The sequence below is a fragment of the Eublepharis macularius genome, chromosome 16 (genome assembly GCF_028583425.1).
Source record: "Eublepharis macularius isolate TG4126 chromosome 16, MPM_Emac_v1.0, whole genome shotgun sequence".
In the NCBI taxonomy this organism is placed as follows: Eukaryota; Metazoa; Chordata; class Lepidosauria; order Squamata; family Eublepharidae; genus Eublepharis; species Eublepharis macularius.
Window position 1 is genome coordinate 12673882 of NC_072805.1, and position 17025 is coordinate 12690906.

The following is a 17025-nucleotide window of genomic DNA, read 5'->3' on the forward strand; positions in this document are numbered from 1 at the left end:
TTTCTGGGTAACAAGGCAAATGGTTTTTCTTTCTGTTGTATCTGAGGAAGTGACCTCTGACTCGCAAAACCTCACACTGGAATAAATGTTAGACTTTCAGGTGCCACTGGACTTTTGTTTTGCTACAATACACTAACATAGCCACCCCACTGCAAATATCTCAAAAGACTGACAGAATCCATTCCAGCATAAGCGTGCCTCAATCAGAGCTCATTTCCTCACAGGCAAGAATATTCAAGATGGATAGCCATGTTACTCTGTCTGTAACAGTAGAAAAAAGCAAGAGTCCAGTAGCACCTATAAGACTAACAACATTTGTGGTAGGGTAGGAGCTTTTATGAGTCACACAGCTCACTTCTTCAGATACCAGATTATTGTAGTGAGAATATAGAGGTGAGAATATTGTTAGCCAAGGTGCTGCTGGACTTCTGTATTATTTTTGCTACAAAAGACTAGCGCATGTACTTAACATAATTCTAGAGGGGAAGTCCTGTTAGTCTGTCACAGCAAAACAAAACAGGAGTTCAGTGGCATCTTAAGGACAAACAACACTTATTCCTGTATGAGACTTCATGAGTCGGAGCTCTCTTCATCAGATGCATTGAAGCGTACATCTATTTATTTATACCTCAGATCTATTTATTTATTTATACCTCACTTTTCTCCCCTCTGGGTACATAAAGCAACTTACAACATCATTCTACCCTCCTGTTTTTATCCTCACAACAACCCTGTTGGGAAGACTAGGCTGAGAGAGAGACTAACACCCAAGATTGCCCACCAAGCTTCTGTGTCAGAGCGGGGATTCAAACCTGGGTCTCCCAGTTTCTAGTTCAACTACTACATCAAAGGAAGCAAGCTCTGACTCATGAAAACTTGCGCTGGAATAAATTTGTTAGCAGGAAGGGTAAACGAGCTTTTTGGTCTCAATGCACAAAAACATCACAATGTCTACTCCTGGAGATGCCAAGAATCTACAAATAGAATGAGAAAGGGAGGTGGTCCAACACACTTGGGACAAGCCACGCTCCTGAGGCATTGCTTAGGAAATCAAGCCAAGGACAGTGGTCAAGCATGCCACTGTTCAACATGCGTGCCAGGAGTTTCCTACCCCTGGTCTGTAAGGTGCCACTGCTACTGCAGACTAACACGGCTACACCTTTGGAATTAGTTAATACATTTTTATCCCTTCGTTCTTCCAAGAGGCTCAGGGCACTATACCTGGCTCTCTCCTCCTCCATTTTATCCACTCAATGACCTGATGATACAGGTTAGGCCAAGAGAGTGACTCATCGTTGATTGGAGATCCATCCATTTTTATTTTAAAAACAAACTCTGTGGGTATCTATTTGCATGTGGAGGGTAGGGAGAGTAATCCCCTCAGTGTAATTTTCCTGATCTGAAAAGGCTGTTTGACCCATTGGGATAAACAAAGATTCTTTTAAAAATATGAATGACATCTGAATCCTCCCCAGTATTACTCCACACGAAGCTTTTTCAAATCTTTGGTCTTTTGCCTCCAGCCTCAGCTTGTGTGGTAGCATGTTGTCAGTCTCTCTCAGCCTATACCGATCTATAAAATGGGAATGATAGGGAACCTTCAGTCTGGTTCTGTAACGCAGATTGTTGTGCAGGACTGAGGAGGAAGATTCTCAGCCGGCGTTGTCTGTCTGTCACATCTCAGATCTCTCTTTCATCCTGACTCCAAGGAGCTTGGGGTGGCCCACATGGTCTTCTGTATCAGCTTGTGAATTTCTCTAGATTGCCTGCCTGCCTGCCTGCTGTTGCAAGGAAATGAATGCCTAGCAGGGATGGAGAGAGATAAAGTGTCAGTGGTGCATGCGCTCAGGAAAAGAATTATTTACTTCATTTGTATTGTTTATTCTTATTTATTAACAGAATTTATAACTTGCCTTTTCCCCAATGGGAACCCAAAGCAGTCTCCTTCATTTTATCATCACAACAGCCCTGTGAGGAAGGTTAGGCTGGGAGCGTGTGATGTCCCAAATGTCACCCAGCAACCTTCCATGGCAGAGTGAGGGATTTGAATCTGGGGTCTCCCAGATCCTAGTCCAATCTTCTAAACACTATACCACACTTTATTTGTTACTGTAGTTTCCTAACAAACAAACACTTTTATTTTCCCAAGTCTTCCTGCAGTCCTCCCCCACCCCCGTACCTCCCTCTCATGTTTGCTTTGCCATTGCCGCTATATTTTCTCTGTCGCCCGAAGGCGGCTGGGCCAGACAGCCAATGCCTTCCTGCTTCAAACCACAAGAAGAGAGACCGAGACTTCGAGCGGTACAAGCTGCTGCTTTATTAAAGTACACGGGCCCGTGGGTGCCTAGAAGGAACCCAGAGGCTTCCTGAACACACATTTTTATAGACTTCAAATCACTACTAATAATTGACAGATTCTAAGCATCCTATCCCCGTCCGCAGTTTCCCTCTCCCTTTCCCCATAGGCTGAGGTACTTGGGAGTTACACCTTTCCGGTTTTCGCCTAAAACTCCGCCTTAGTTTACATCTCCCACTCCTCTGATTGCGAAACCCCTTACTCATATTTGTCTTTTACCATACATGTCACACATTAGCACACACATACACCTCTTCTAGCTTAACCACAGAGAGACCTAGTTTTCGCTTTACTTCCTCAACTATATGTCTGCATATATCTATTTTTAAATGATTGAAACCATCGGTTTCCTTCTAAAAGCTAGCTAGTGGTTGCTTATATATCTTTGGTTAACATATTGGGGGTTCTGAGACAGAAGAGAACAATATAATCTTTTTGTTTTCTGGTCCTGGTCTACATCTCAACCCGCTTCTCATTTTTGAAAGGATCATATTTAACAGCTGTGAGAAGTGGAACCTTCATATTGTCCAAAAGGCAGTCTCCGTATCAGTGAGGAACTGCACCCGCTACCGTCCTGGGATGACAATTAGGCCTAGAGGAAGAGGGCTGGTGTGTGTGTGGTTTTTCTGCTCATTCTGACTGCTGCTGCTTCCTTGTTTGAACCCTCCCCTGGGCCCAATCCCCACCTTGGGAAGGTGGAAACGGGCAAGGTCAGCCAGGAGGAAGAGGAACAGCTGCTGCCAGTGTCTACTGGCATTAAAATGTGGCTTTAAAACATGAATGCAAAAGGTGTGTAAACATAACTCTTTGCCCAAAATACAGATTGGTAAGAATGCCAAGTATTTGTGATCTTTTCCACTAGGCTCATTAAATGGTTGCGTAAGAATTTACAGCAATACACAGTATACAGTAGTGCAGTCTATAGTCCTCCTTATCCCTTTACCAATGCATCTCTGAACCAGGGCTTTTTTCTGGGAAAAGAGGTGGTAGAACTCAATGATGGAACTCAGGACCGCACAATGATGTCATTTTGGGTCAGCTGGAACATGGGGGGAGTTTTTAAAAGTTTAAATTGCCCTTGGTGAAAATGGTCACATGGCCAGTGGCCCTGCCCCCTGATCTCCAGACAGAGGGGAGTTTAGATTGCCCTCCGCACGGAGGGCAACCTAAACTCCCCTCTGTCTGGAGATCAGGGGGCGGGGCCACCGGCCATGTGACCATTTTCAAGAGGTGCCGGACCTCTGTTCCACCGCGTTCCTGCTGAAAAAAGCCCTGCTTTGAACCATGTCCTTACAGTACAGCACTCCTGCTTCTGCTTTCTGTAGTTATCTACCTTGACCATTAGCTAAGTTCAAAACTTGCTGAAATAAGACAGTGTCACCAGGATCACAGCCCGTGTACTTGTTTGTTTTTATGGGCATAGATCCAATTCTCTTAAGATCAGGATGTGTGGCCTGTGGCCCCTTCTGCCCCGTGATGGTTATGGCTGTACAAAACTATACCTTGTTGACAACACAGTGCTGTTGTTTTATCCAGTCAGTTCCAAGCACCCTGTTTTAATTACGCATTACGAGATTTCTTCTACTGGTATGTTTAAGTGACTTGTTACTTCATGTTGTTCAGTGCGATGCCTGTCATTCCTTACAGTTCTAGCGGGACATAAATATCCGTAGTGTCCTTTCTGTGCTGCAGGCTTGGGAGCTCTCTGGAGCACGTGTAGTGGCTGGCTGGCATTTCAGTCTGTCAGGCCACCAGATGCTGCTACAGCTCCTCTTGTGCTCTTGACAGTCAGCAGGCTGAACTGGAGTACGCTCAACCAATTTCCCCATAGACAACAAGGAAGGGAGCAGAGAAAGCGTCATCTGTTAGAAATAATTGCGGCGGTGGGAAAAAATGAATTAATTGATATGAAGATGATTGAAAACAAAAATAGAAAACATCGTAATGCTCTAATATACGTCAAGCGCACAGCCCTATTTGGAATATTCACAGTTCTGGTCAGGGATATTTTGGAGCTGGAACAAAGCGCACGAAAGGACAACTAAAATGAGAGAACTAATAGGACATCTTTGTACTGAAGGACAGCTGCTGAGCAGATTGCCCACAGAGCAAGTGGCTGATGGCACTTTACCTCGTTCTGCCTTGCCAAACACTCATACAAAGCAAAGAAGAAAAAAGTGGTACCCAATCCTTCCCTTGCCAGCCCTGAACCTCCCATCCTTTCCACTGCAAACTACAATCTTGGTGGAAGGGATTCTCAGAAGAAAACAGACTGATCGGGGAAAGATTTTTTAAATTAATTTATTTTATTTTTATTTACTTTGAATTTCTATTCCGCCCTCCTCATGAAGCTCCTTCTCCTCCACCACCACTTACAGGTGGGTGTCTTGCAATGGAAAAGGAGCAGTTTCTAATTCTTTGTTTGTTTATTTATTTGTTTATAGACTGCCTTTCTTACTGAGACTCAGGGTGGATTACACAGTGTGAATTAGTACAGTCAGTTTCAAGGACATTTCAATAAACAATGTAATAAGGCCTATACATGCAAATTTGCCAGGATTTAAAACCAGCAGAAATTAATACAGAATTGGGAAAATGTTGAAACAGAGCATAAGCAATTCTAAGAATGATACATTAAACAAGTGGTTAAGAGCGGCAGGACTCTAATCTGGTTTGATTCCCCACTCCTCTGCTTGAAGCCAGCTAGGGTGACCTTGGGTTAGTCACAGCTCTCTCAGAGCTCTCTCAGCCCCACCCACCTCACAGGATGATTGTTGTGGGGATAATAATAACACACTTTGTAAACTGCTCTGAATGGGCGTTATATTGTCCTGAAGGGTGGTATATATAACAAATTTTATTATTATTGTTAACATTAAAGAACTAGAACTACCTGGTAGGATCTGTCCGGGGTCTGAGCCCCAGCCCCCAGACTTGACAAGAGGGAACAGCAGGGGACAAAAGGGTGGCAGCAACTCCACCCCCCAAGCCGGCAACCAGGGCCAGAACCTACCTACTCCATGGGGAAGGGGCAAAAGGCCAGTACCTCAGAGGGGTGGAGGGGGCAAGGAGAAACCAGCCAGCCCCACCCTCCAGGGGGAAGAGAGGGGGCTAAGCAGGCCGGAGGGAAAGGGACACAGCAGGGAGAAGGTGGGTCCAGCAGCAGCAACCCAAGCAGAGCCCTTACCTGGCAGGGAGAGGACGCCGCCGCTGCAGCCCAGAGCCACACCATGGCTAGAAGACAGCAGCCTGGCTCAGGAGTTGCTAGAAGCCAAGCCTCTCCAGGGGGGGCTGCCACAGGCATTCTGGGGGAGGAGATGGGTAACCCCGCCCAGCATTGCTGAGCAGGCAGCGCAGAAGCTGGCTAAGGCAGCTCCTCGTGAGCAGGGCCAGGCAAGCCCAATAGCACAGAGGCTGGCTGGGGCAGCTCCTCGTGAGCAAGGCCAGGCAAGCTCAATAGCACAAGGGCTGGCTGGGGCAGCTCCTCGTGAGCAGGGCCAGGCAAGCTCAGTAGCTCAGAGGCTGGCTGGGGCAGCTCCTCGTGAGCAAGGCCAGGCAAGCTCAATAGCACAAGGGCTGGCTGGGGCAGCTCCTCGTGAGCAAGGCCAAGGAGCCCTCAGCTGGGGATGGCTCACACTCAACCCCACCCTGCCAGCATGGCAAAAGGGCCCAGGAGGGATTAGTGGTCGGAGGGAAACACCTGGAGGAATGCACAGCTGGACCCAGTCAGGAGAGGGAACAAGCCTGGAAGGAGGGCGGGGTGGAGAAAGGAAACCCTATAAAGGGTGGCTGGGAAGAGCTCTGTGGTGGTGGGTGTGAGTGAGGAGTGATGATGTGGAGTGAGAGCAGTAGGATGCAAGGGTGGAGGCTTGGAGGAGAGTTCTGGAAGGAGGAGATGGAGGACACAGAGGGTAAGCAGGCCAGGTTGAGCAGGCCAGCGAGTGGACTGAGAGGGAGTCTGGGTGAGGTATACCGCCCCTCCTTCCACAGAGCAGGGTCCTGCAGAGTCCCTGGCCCCCCTGTGACGTCAGGAGCAGACCGCCCAGTGCCACGCCCAGCGGCAGCTGCGGCAAGCCCTGACAAGTTGGTGGCCCGTACGGGGAAAGACGTTCCGACGCAGGCGCCAGTCAAGGGGCGGCCTCCCAAGGCCGCCACCCCAGCGGAGCTCGGACTGTGGCTGGAGGAACGTCAGGATAGGATGTGGGGAAGGCTGGAGGCAGCCTACCCAGCTGCTCCAGCGGAACTAACACTGACAGCAGAGCCGCGGATGCAAGCCGGTGCGCTCACAGAGGCCTTGCCAAGGGTTTGCGCCTTCGTTTGGGAAAATAACCCACCGCCTGGCAAGCAGGTGCAGAGTCTATGCGCCACCGTGAGGATAGGCCGGCTGATCCTACAAGCCCTATTGGACTCCGGGAGTGCAGTCTCAGCAATTCAACCCCAGCTTCTCCCAGCTGCCACCCCAGTGCACCGCTGGATCCCGGTGACGGACGTGATGGGCCGCACCCAGCCGTATCCTACGGCCCTAATCACAATAGAGTACCTAGGGGTCTGCCACCAAATGGAAGTTGCCCGGGTAGCCCACCTGCCCGTGCCAGTGCTGCTGGGAAGAGACGCCCCAGGGTTCTTCAGGCTCCTCAAGCAGGCAACGGAGAAATTGGGAAGAGACACCCCCAGGAATGCCGTGCTGCTGCTGGAGGCGGCAGGGGAATTGGCAGGCCCTCAAGTTGCCACCGCTCTGCAAGTGGAGGAGGCCAACGACCCGGGCGAGGGTCCCTCTGTCAGACCAGGGGCAGAACCACAGGTTGAAGACCCAGCGGGACCCCCGGCAGACCGCCCATTCCGCGATGCCCAAGGGGCAGATGAGTCCTTGCAGCGCTTGCGAGAGACAGCCGCTCGTGAGGAGGAGCAGGTGCGGGATGAACGGAGGTCCCAGCGGCTCCCTCGCATCGAGAAGCAAGGAGGGGTTTGGGTTCGCCTAGCTCGTGCCCCAAGTGGCCAGGGGGAGGTCCGCCAGCTGTTGGTGCCGGCGGCCTACCGGGCCGAAGTCCTCCGCACGGCCCATGAGCATGCGTGGGCCGGGCATCTGGGGCACCACAAGACCCTGAAGAAGATCCTTGAACAGTTCTTCTGGCCCTCCGTGAATGCGGATGTGAAGGCCCACTGCCGCTCGTGTCCCACCTGCCAGCGGGTCGCAGCCCGCCGCCCACCGAAGGCCCCCCTCTCCCCGCTACCCGTCATGGAGACACCCTTCCAACGGATCGCGATGGACTTCATTGGACCGCTGCCACGCACACCCCGGGGCCATCGCTTTGCCCTGGTGATTGTGGACTATGCCACGCGGTTCCCTGAGGTCATCCCGCTGAAAACCATGCAGACCCCGGGGGTGGTCCGGGCCCTGTCCAAGTTTTTCGCGATGGTGGGGCTGCCAGATGAAATCCTGACGGATCGAGGGGGCCCGTTCCGTGCCACAGCCATGCGCCAACTCTGCCGGAATTTGGGGATCCGGCAGGTGTTCACCTCGGCTTACCACCCTCAAACAGATGGTTTGGCAGAGCGGCTGAACCAGACTGTCAAGGAGGCCCTGAAGAAGATGACACGGGACAAGCCTCACCAGTGGGACCTGTACATCGACCCGCTCATGTTCGCCCTCAGGGAGACCCCGCAGGCCTCCACTGGCTTCAGCCCATTCGAGCTGCTATATGGGCGCAAGCCACGAGGGATGCTCTCCCGGCTGACAGAACGCTGGGGGCCCCAGGCCAGCAACCCTGCGCCCACCCCACAGGAGTACGTGAGCCAGCTCCGTGATCGGGTGCAACAGTCCCAAGCCGAGGCGAACCGCAGACTGACTCGCACCCAGGCAAAGCAGAAAGCCGCCTACGACCGGGGTGCACGGATGAGGACTTTCCAGGCTGGAGAGAAGGTCCTGGTGCACCACTCGGTATTTCCCAGAGAGGGAGGGGACGCTTGGAGGGGTCCCTACCCGATTCGAAGGGTGCTGGGCCCCACTACCTATGAAGTCCAGTGCGGGGTCGGCCGACGTCGGCGGAAGACCCTGCATGTGAACCTCCTGAAGCAGTGGCACGAGCGCCCCGAAGAGGCGTGTGGCATGGCTGAGGACCCATTGGAGCTTCCTGACAGTGAGCTGCCGTGGACCTCTGAAGCCCCGGAGTTTGAGGCGCCCAAGGTGGACCCCCAGCTTGATCCAGCTCAACGGGCCCAGCTACGAGACCTCTGCGCACGGGTTCCCGGGGTCTTCTCCCGCAGGCCAGGCAGCACCAGCCTGATTCAACATGCCATCCCAACCAGCCCGGGGCAGACAGCCCGGGCTACCTGGCGCCCCATCCCCAGGAAGCGGTGGGAGGCAGTGGAGAAGGAGACAAATGAGATGCTCCGGCTGGGTGTAATCGAACCCTCACGGAGTGCCTGGAGGAGCCCGATAGTCCTGGTGCCCAAGCCAGATGGGACCACTCGGTTTTGCATTGACTATCGCGAACTGAATAAGGTGGCCCAGTTCGACGCCTACCCCATGCCCCGAGCAGACGTGCTGGTGGACCACCTGGGGTCCGCCCGCTACCTGTCGGCCCTGGACTTAACAAAGGGCTACTGGCAGGTGCCCGTACGGCCGGAGGACCGGGAGAAGACGGCCTTTGCCACCCCCCAAGGCCTCTTCCAATTCAAGAAGATGCCGTTTGGCCTGCATGGGGCGGCGGCCACCTTTCAGCGGCTGGTGGACCAGGTGCTGGGAGAGTGCCGGGCGTACGCCATGGCGTACATTGATGATACTATTATCTTCAGCCCCGACTGGCCCACCCACCTCCAACACCTGGAAGCCGTCTTAAGGGCCCTCCAACGAGCTGGGCTAAGGGCGAACCCAAAAAAGAGCCACCTGGGGTTCCAGGAACTCCAATACCTGGGCTTCGTGGTCGGGGGAGGACAAGTCAGGCCACCACCGGACAAGGTGGCCTCAATAGCCGACGCCCCACAGCCCAAGACCAAGAAGCAGGTTCGGAGATTCCTAGGACTGCTGGGGTATTATGGGCGGTTCATCCCCCACTTTGCCTCCCGAGCGGCGCCCCTGACGGACAGCTTAAGGAAGGGGCTGCCCAACCAAGTCCGGTGGACCCCAGAACTAGAGGCAGCTTTCAAAGACCTGCGGTCCGCCCTCTCTAATGCCACTGCCCTGTGGAACCCGGACTTTGACCGGCCCTTCACACTGGCCACAGACGCTTCGGACACCGGCCTCGGGGCTGTGCTGACCCAGGAACGTGACGGAGCAGACGTCCCGATTCTCTTCCTGAGTCGGAAGCTACAGCCCGCCGAGAAGCGCTATGCCACGGTGGAGCGGGAGGCCCTAGCGGTCAAGTGGGCGGTGGGGGCCCTGCAGTACTACCTGGCCAACAACCCCTTTATACTGCTGACGGACCATGCACCCCTGCAGTGGCTCCATCGCATGAAGGCGCACAATCCCAGGGTGCTACGCTGGTACCTCTCCCTTCTACCCTTCCAATTTACCATCAAATACCGCCGGGGGGCACGGCATGTGGACGCGGACTATATGTCCCGCATGTTTGAGACTGAGCCGGACCCCCACAACTCAAAGCCAAGCGGGGGGGTGTGTCCGGGGTCTGAGCCCCAGCCCCCAGACTTGACAAGAGGGAACAGCAGGGGACAAAAGGGTGGCAGCAACTCCACCCCCCAAGCCGGCAACCAGGGCCAGAACCTACCTACTCCATGGGGAAGGGGCAAAAGGCCAGTACCTCAGAGGGGTGGAGGGGGCAAGGAGAAACCAGCCAGCCCCACCCTCCAGGGGGAAGAGAGGGGGCTAAGCAGGCCGGAGGGAAAGGGACACAGCAGGGAGAAGGTGGGTCCAGCAGCAGCAACCCAAGCAGAGCCCTTACCTGGCAGGGAGAGGACGCCGCCGCTGCAGCCCAGAGCCACACCATGGCTAGAAGACAGCAGCCTGGCTCAGGAGTTGCTAGAAGCCAAGCCTCTCCAGGGGGGGCTGCCACAGGCATTCTGGGGGAGGAGATGGGTAACCCCGCCCAGCATTGCTGAGCAGGCAGCGCAGAAGCTGGCTAAGGCAGCTCCTCGTGAGCAGGGCCAGGCAAGCCCAATAGCACAGAGGCTGGCTGGGGCAGCTCCTCGTGAGCAAGGCCAGGCAAGCTCAATAGCACAAGGGCTGGCTGGGGCAGCTCCTCGTGAGCAGGGCCAGGCAAGCTCAGTAGCTCAGAGGCTGGCTGGGGCAGCTCCTCGTGAGCAAGGCCAGGCAAGCTCAATAGCACAAGGGCTGGCTGGGGCAGCTCCTCGTGAGCAAGGCCAAGGAGCCCTCAGCTGGGGATGGCTCACACTCAACCCCACCCTGCCAGCATGGCAAAAGGGCCCAGGAGGGATTAGTGGTCGGAGGGAAACACCTGGAGGAATGCACAGCTGGACCCAGTCAGGAGAGGGAACAAGCCTGGAAGGAGGGCGGGGTGGAGAAAGGAAACCCTATAAAGGGTGGCTGGGAAGAGCTCTGTGGTGGTGGGTGTGAGTGAGGAGTGATGATGTGGAGTGAGAGCAGTAGGATGCAAGGGTGGAGGCTTGGAGGAGAGTTCTGGAAGGAGGAGATGGAGGACACAGAGGGTAAGCAGGCCAGGTTGAGCAGGCCAGCGAGTGGACTGAGAGGGAGTCTGGGTGAGGTATACCGCCCCTCCTTCCACAGAGCAGGGTCCTGCAGAGTCCCTGGCCCCCCTGTGACGTCAGGAGCAGACCGCCCAGTGCCACGCCCAGCGGCAGCTGCGGCAAGCCCTGACAGGATCATACACAAAGCAACAGGCATTGGTTTGTGAATACTGAGAAAAGAAGCATGGCATGCTCAATAACTTGAAACACTTTTGACAGACAACTGCTTTGCAAAGGGCACGTCCTTGAGAAAGAATTTCTTGGAAAGGAAGCTGTCAAGCTGGCTCGTTGTCGGACAGGGTCGTGGAAACTTTTCTCTCTTGCAAATAACATGAGAAAATAAGCACTTGAGTCACTTTAACATCTTTTTGGACTTTTCTCATGCCATACATTATTGACTTCTAGCTGCACAAATTGTATCTCTATTTATTAACACTTTTTGTACTTGTATTTGTGACTATGACTATTTATATATTGGATTGCAAGATGGTTGTTCAGCATTGACATATGCACTATTATTCATCTTTAATGAATTGTTGATATGAACTTTTCCTGTTAATTGATTGGTGTTCAATTTGTTTATTGGCTTTATTTGCATTAGTTGGCAGATTACAGGGTTGGTTTTTTGTTCTTTCAGTCATTACCGTAATTTTCTCTTTGGCTGGTTACCTTGATTTTCTAGCAGTAGCACTGGATCCAGTATAACCCCTAGACTCTTAGCTGAGTCTGCGAGGGTCAGACAAACTCCATCAAAAGTGGAGAGTACAACATCCTTCTGGGTCTCTGTTTTCCCAATGAGCATTACTTCCGTCTTGTCTGGGTTCAATTACAATTTGTTGGCTTTCAACCATTTGATCACAGATGTCAGGCAGCAACCTAAGATTTTTACTGCATGCCGCAGTGATTTGGATAGTGAGATATAGAATTGGGTGTCATCCGCATATTGATGGCATCCAACTCCATAGCTATGAATGAGTTATCCTAAAGGCTTTACGTAGAGGTTGAATAACATGGCAGATAATATAGCACCCTGTGGAACCCCACAAGATAATTCCCACTCTGGAGATACCCAGTCCCTGTCAGTGACACTTGGAGTCCACTCCATAAGAAATTATTTAAACCAGTTCAAAGCACATCCTTTGATACTCACTTCTGCCTCAAACATTTCAATAAGATGGCCTGGTCTGCTGTGTCAAATGCTGCAGATAGAGCCAGGAGGAGCAATAATGAAGGATGGCCTTTGTTTGTATTCTTGCTTCTGGATTTTTGAGACGGATATACATTGTTCTGTTGGATGTTTTGCTCTAGAAGCTGTATTGGGGCTGGTGGACCCATGACTGGGGCAACAGCTCCCCACCTCTTTCCAGGTTGTAGCATTAATCCCCCTTTGGGCAATGGGCCTGTGGAAAAGTAAGGAAGATGGGTGTGTCCTCCAGAGTGTCCCGTGTGGTTCCAGGTGGAAGCTCACTGAGAAGTTTGATTTGGAGCTCATATTTTTGTCTGTTTGTATTTTCAGGACTTTGTGCAAGCTTGCTTAGTATTAATATAGCGTTCTAATGTCTTTTATGAATACAGAACTTAATTTGTTATTTGGAATGTCTCCTGGATTGCCTGGGTTTATTTGAGTTTATTTGATGGCATATTTTAGGAACCTGAGTATGATGGTTTGAACTGATCACTAAAAAAATCTGGTGTTGTAATCTAAATGCTGTTGAATAATAATAATAATAAAAATAATAATAATAATAATAATAATAATTTATATTCAGGACAACTGAATGCCCATTCAGAGCAGTTTACAAAGTGTGTTGTTATTATCCTTATGGCAATTACCCTGTGAGGTGGGTGGGGCTGAGAGATCTCCGAGAAGCTGTGACTGACCCAAGGTCACCCAGCTGGCTTCAAGCGGAGGAGTGGGGAATCAAACCCGGTTCTCCAGATTAGAGTCCTGCCACTCTTAACCACCACAACAAACGGGTTCTCGTGGTTTTTTTGTTGTGGAGTATACCAAGTAGTTTGATTTTTCTTGAAACTTGGACAGGGGGCAGATGAAAGATGCTGTTAACTGTTGACTCCCACAACCCTCAACCGCAGACAGGAGAAATGTGCAGTTTGTAGGAAGGTATGCACCTGTCAGCAGGTATGCACCTGTCAGGAGAGACTCTTCTCAGGATCTTTCTTACCAAGAAGCTTCGATTTGTGAGGCTTGGGAAGGCAGAGCGCACTAAGATTTTAATCGACGGGCTCTCCATTTGCCATTTGCTTGGTCCTGTTGTGCTGTCTATGAAGTACATCAGATTGAGAGGCTTTTGCAACAAGAGGCTATAGCTTACCACTCACATAATAGCTCTTGCAGCTTCAAATATCTCGGTGGCCTTGACTGCAGTGGGTTAAAACTTGGCGCACTTTGCTTCTGTCAGAGTGTTCTAGAAATATTGATTTGTGAAACACGCAAGATTCCTCTGCCCTTTCAAGAATGTCTTTACAGTTGCCTTTCTTAGTAGAGTCATTCATTTTTTGTTCCAAAAAAACATTAGCCAGCCCAACTGTGATCAATCAAGACCTGAGCTGAAGCCCTGCTTGTCTTTGAAGAATTGTTTGACAGTCTCTCAGAAGAGAACGCGACCTGGAAGGTGAGCCTCAAGGGCTCTTTTTTTTCTTTTTTCTTTTTAAGGATAATAATTTCTGAAACCTGACCTGTTTCCAGGCCCTACTAATTGATTGTTCGGTTCTACTCTTGCATATATGGGGATGAGTTTGATTCTTTGGTTATATAACTCCTTTACAAACATACTGGAGTAAAATTCTGTGGTTGTCTGGATAGATCCAGTTGTGCTGCAGTTTGGAACTGTTGGGCATTATTGGGGCTTTTATTCTCACCTATCCTAATTTAGCCTCCACATAGATTGACGACTCACTCCAATTAAGGCCAGCACTGCAGATGTTCTCTGTCTGATCTTGTCTTGTCTCGTGTCTGACATTAGAGCTTCTCCTTTGGGCCATCTGCCGTCTCTGTTTGCAGATTGATAAAAGGAAGATTTTCTTTTGTTGCTTTACTTGATCTTTTGACTATATTTGATCATGCTCTGTCACCAAAGCACTTGAAGAACACAACATGGATAAGTAGGGATCCCTAACATTGTTGACCTTATTGGCATTTTTGGAATTTGAAGAAAAAGTAGTGGGTGCCACCGTGAAATGGCCACCATGCACCACGTCAGTCGTTTCTTCAGCGGTAGGGAAGAATCTACCGCTTAAACGAGCTTCCATGTAGGGGAGGGGAGGGGTTGGATAATTCCCAGTTCCTTCCCTAATCCATATTTTATAAGTAAGATTTAAATAAAGCAAAGGAAATATTCAGGGTATAGAGGATAGAAGACTTCATTTCTTATGGAAGCCAAGAAAAATGGAAAGTAATAATGTCATGGCTAAAGCTTGCTAATGTTTATCCAATTGAAATAAATCATGGTGGGTTGTCCACTTACAAGTCTTTGTGTATGTAAAAGTATTCTGGATTGGTAGGCAATAGGAAGTTAGGGTGGGGTGGATCTGCCTGGCTAAGACTGGAGCAGTGTGAATTCTCTATTCACCTCCTCCTTCCTCCTCCTTTCTTGTTTCCTCTGGTATTTTCTTTCCCATCTCGTTATGAAGGCCCCTCTCTTCATTGCTTGCTGGTGGTGGTGGAGTTGTTGCGTCAAACTAGAGTGGATTGGCTATTATAGTCAGTGGGACTTTTTCCCAGTGGGCTTGTGGCCTACTCCCTCTTCAACTAAGCCAGCCCAGTGACAAGAGGGACAACGCGTGGACAGCAGCACCCAACTGAGTCATGATTGAGTTGACCTAGCTATGCAAGCAAGGAGGCTTTTTCTCTTTCCCTCCTTCCTGTGAGGGCTGGGGCTGGGGGTAGGCTGAGGGGAAGGCCCTTTTCCAGGGCCGCTTTTTCTTCCCATTACACCCCTGGGACTTGTTACTCTTTAAGTGGCAGCTCCTGCTCAGACTTTCTAGGAGAAGACTGTAGCCTGATTCTCCCCCCACCCCACCCCGCTCTCGTCATTTCTTCATCACCACCTCTCTATCCTCCCATCACCCAAAGGACACCTTGAAGCTGACTGGAGAAATGATGTGGGTTTACCTTCCAGAGGTAAGTACAGAGAGACTCAAGGGACAAAGAAGGGAAGAGTGTTGAAGTATTTTTTTAGACCCCTTTCCAAAAAGTCTCATTATGAGCATATACCCAAGCTAAAAGCACACAGAGTCTAATGCAGCCTTGCTCTAGTGCCACATTCTCCCTCCCATGATTAACTGCAGGTCCGCATGGTCTCGGGGGTAGGTGAGAGGGGTCACTGAGAAAGGTGTAAACATCCTCTTGTTTTGGTTATTATGATTAAGATTTAACCTTGTATGAGCTTCTTCCCAGAAGTATGACAAAAATATGGCCCCAATGCTACTTCATTTATCAGTCAAGCTTGTCGAGTGCCATGCATTCTGGGAAATGTATCATTCTGAAGGGTTGTTAGTATTAAGCTTTTTGATCTTTTATTCTGTGAACAATTCGTGTTAATGTATATAAGATTCTCTGATGTAACTGGTCTTTACACATGTGAGCCTGAAAAGAGATAATATGTGTCTGGGCTTTATTTGCAAACAATAAAACCCATTTCTCTTTATAGATCACTGTTTTGGTGTCTTAATTCTGTGAGAGGTTATTGACTGAAGGGGAGGGGATTTAAATTGGCACAGAAAGTACTCTGAAAAATCCCCATTCACAGAGAAAGGGGAAAGAAAAATGTGAAGTGTGACAAAGGAAAGAGTAGAAAGGAGGAAGTGTAAACAGGCTGCTTAAAGAAGACAAAGAAAGAAACTTGAAAAGGAGCATCGAAGGAAAGTGGAAGAATTCAAGCTAAGTGGCAAGTAGGGCTGTTTTCACATTGCTTTTGGACCACGGAACATCTCACCGCTCCTGGAACGACAGCGTCTTCTTGGCGCAATTTCGCGTGAGAACGGTAGTTCTCGCGCAAAATCACGCCAGGAAGACTGTCGTTCCGGGAGCTCGGCGCAATGTTCCGTGGCCAGTAAGCCGTGTGAAAACTGCCTAGGTGCCAGGAAAGACATTAGCAAGTGCCTGTTTGGTATTGCTGGATTAGAACAGCAGTGCTTGTATGGCTAAGATCTTCTTTAAAAAAAAAATCCATCCAGAGTAAGAGGATTACCACTGGAGATGCAGAAGCTGCTATTTGGGATTTGACTTACAGAGCTCTGTAGGGAATATGTATTATCTCCCATGCTTTTTACTACGCATGTGATACCTTTGAATAAAACCATCCACATCTTTGGTGTTGCATGTCAACAATACATAACACCCAGCTTTATATTTCTTTAAAGCAGCCTGTGGAGGCAGCCTCTCTTTCTTGGGCCAGTGCCTGGATGCTGTGGTCAGCTGGAAAACAATCTGGATTCCATTTCCGCCAAGACAGAGGTGATGTTGGTGGGGAAGTTTTGATGTCCTGGAAGGAATTATGCTGCCTTCTCTGGACATGGTGATGTTTTCTCTGAAAGATGCGTAAGAGCTTGGGAGCCTTATTGGACCCATTGCTGCGGTTGGGAAAACAACCAGTGGGTAGTTAGAGGTGCAATTCTCAGTTAGATGTGGCAGGAAATGTCATTCCTCTTGGACTCAACACAGACTTAGGGTCTCTCTACACAAGACATCTTACACAGGGATGCTCAAGTGAAGGATCTTAACACTTGTTCTCCCATTGTGGCTACACATGCACTGCTAGGGAGACAGAGGACACTTGAATATAAGACCACACAGAAAGTAAATCACTTGAGCAAGGGGTTTTTTTCTGGGAAAAGAGGTGGGGGAACTCAGAGAAAATGGTCACATGGCTGGTAGACCCGCCCCCTGATCTCCAGACAGAGGGGAGTTTAGATTGCCCTCCATGCCGCTCCAGCGGTGTGGAGAGCAATCTCAACTCCCCTCTGTCTGGAGATCAGGGGGCGGGGCC